Source organism: Prosopis cineraria, unplaced genomic scaffold (genome assembly GCF_029017545.1).
Source record: "Prosopis cineraria cultivar Desert tree isolate PC_DT_omini unplaced genomic scaffold, ASM2901754v1 PC397, whole genome shotgun sequence".
Taxonomy (NCBI): Eukaryota; Viridiplantae; Streptophyta; class Magnoliopsida; order Fabales; family Fabaceae; genus Prosopis; species Prosopis cineraria.
Genome location: NW_026555723.1, coordinates 41356 through 44109, shown reverse-complemented (window position 1 = coordinate 44109; position 2754 = coordinate 41356). Strand labels below are relative to the sequence as shown.

The 2754-nt window shown below is 27.3% G+C and overlaps 1 long non-coding RNA gene across 1 annotated transcript; it reads left to right on the top strand.

Moving 5' to 3' along the window:
- The first annotated feature begins 220 nt into the window (after nt 1-220).
- On the top strand, nt 221-1999 carry LOC129296916 (uncharacterized). The gene is made up of 3 exons (XR_008590055.1): nt 221-592; nt 1255-1320; nt 1870-1999. It is a non-coding gene; the product is annotated as an uncharacterized LOC129296916 (long non-coding RNA).
- Nucleotides 2000-2754: the final 755 nt, after the last annotated feature.

The window sequence follows — 2754 nt, the reverse complement described above, 5'->3', positions numbered from 1 at the left end:
TTATCTATTAAATTTTGAGGACAAAATTTCTAAAAGGAGGGGAGAATTGTAACATCCTGATTTTTTATATAATAAAGAAATTGTGGAATTTAGGTTTTGAGAAAAAAATGACAATAATAGGAATTTATATTATTTGAGGTTATTTAGAAATAATATTATGGTTAGGTATTTAATTATAAATTTAAAAATTTAAATTTAAAACCACATAAGCAATATTTAGTTAAGATATAATACATAAATAATTTTTTTTATGTGTGTGTTTAAAAAAAAAAGAGAAGGTAGAAGGAACAAAAAAAAAGGGGGTGGAAGGTTGTTGTTTCTAAGTCCCACATTGGTTAGATGAGGGAAGAGAAGAGGTGCCTTCATGTATAAAAAGGAGGGGGTGTGTGCATTAGGAAGCATGAGAGGCTAAGATGCAATTTAGAGAAAATTGTAACTTTTGGCCCAAAGGTTTGAATAATTAAATTCAAACCTATAGTTTTTTTTAATATAATTTTGGGACTCACAATCCCATTTTTATATTATTTTTCTCTCTTCCTCTCACGTTGCTCGGCGTTTTCTCGCAAGGGAGGATTATTTTCTTTTTCTTCAGGTATGTTCTAACTTTCCTGTTTAGATTAGCATTTAAAAATTTATTTAATTACAAAATTAATTTTATAGTTATTTTCTAAATAATATTAGCTTTCTAGTGATATGATTATTTTGTAGGATAGAGTAAATATTTTGATTAGAATTTTTTTATAGGATAGTTAATCTGATGATATGATAGATTAAAATATAGGTTAAAACTCTTAGGGATATAATAAATATTATAGAATATTTTCTTGAGGTTGAAACTCATGTTTAAGAATTTTTGAGTTAAAATCTAGATCTATATGGTTGAATTTATGTGGAATCTGAGATGTAGGGATAAACCTCTGATTATTAAATATTTATTTAAGTATGAATAGGTATTTTTGAGGTTATAGAAAGGTGATTTGAGGTTTCAGGATAATTCTAAAATTTTTAATTTATTTTTGAACGAATTTTTAGAATATAGAATGATGAAATTGTGATACTAGAAGTGAATTGAGGATAAAAAAATAGTTTATTAGGGTACGAGAATTTTAGAAAAGAATTTAGAAAGTTAAATGAGGCATAAATCTTAAATTAGTATTAATATGGATTATAGATCTAAGACTTTCTAATTCTTTAAATTAGAGTTATTTATTTTAATGTAAAATTAATATATAGTATTGTGAAATAATTATGTAGATTATATTGACAAAGATAGTGGTGAAAAAGGAGTTGTGAAGGGGAACTTGTTATTCAAGACACAAGGTAACCATTATTAATGTGTTGTGATGAGTGTGTTGTGAATGGTTATGTGTTGACTTGTTGTTTGGAAAAACTATGAATTATTGAAAATAAATACTGTTATATACTTGTTTGAAATTATTGCTAAGTGGGTCAAAAATTTATTTTTATTTATCATGATGAGATATTATTGTTTGAATATATTCCTGTTTGGATATTTGAATGATGCATGACTTGTCAGAGTATTTTAATGTATGGTGTTAATGGGAATTTCTGTTCGGTTAATTATTACCACGTGGTAAGCCCTCATTGGACCCAATGAGTGGTGTGTCGCTTGGTCCAACTCACCTTTGGCCGGGTGATTTGGCGTCCGAGCATGGCGAAAGGAGGATATAAGGTGTAGTCATGCAAATTAAATACTTGTTCGGCTTGTTTGAAAATATTGTTCGGTTAAGTGTTTTGTGTGCCCACTTAGCAATCGCATGATTAGTTACAATCGCATGCATCATTACATATTAATTTTTGGTTACTGGGACTTTTAAGTCTCATTCCCCATGGTTAATATTTTTACAGGAGCGAGTCCGGCCGAGAAAGCACCAGAGGTGTAACTATGGTGTATGAAACACCATCTTTTATGTTGCCTCTTATTTTGGATTATACAATGTATCTTGTGTCAACTTAGGACATATCTTCTTTGTGAAGCATGTAAACTCTAATCCTTTTTATTAAAAGTATTTATTTGACCAAGAGGATTATGTTTGTCTCTCTTGATTCATGACCTAATTTAAAATCATGCCATGAGGATCCTGACTGTCCCTCATGGTTCTAATTGCTTTTTTTGAGATATTTTAAGACCTGTGGTATATTGTCTTGGATGTATCATGGTAAAAATTTTTCTACCATGATAAGGGTATGATAAGGGTTCAATGAAAAAAAAAAAGAAAGTAAAAAAAATTTTTTGTTGAATTAATAATTTGCGAAAAATCGGTTTGTAAATTTGAGGGTGTTACAACTTAAACTATTAAATCAATTTTTTTATAAATTTAAAAAGTGTTTTGTTTGAACAAATCATTCTCTCACAATTCTAACCTGCAGGACTAATATATTTAATCAATTAAATTATCAAGATTTAATTAAAATAAAATAAAATAAAAATACCCAATTGAAAATCGATGAAAACTAGAAGGATCTATAAATTAATTTTCTCGGGATAATTTATAAACCAATTCAAATTATTGATAAATTTAATAAAATTACCAAACTTGAACAAAATTTCCTCATCTGTGTGAAGTTGTAACAAGGCCTTATACAAAAACGGTAATAAGAAATCGCTATATATATATATAATATATATATATATATATTCATATTTATCTTGTTTGCATATTACTTATATATATGTGTCTCAAAAATGATAATAATATTTTATTTCAAATATATAACATCAAATATTAATCA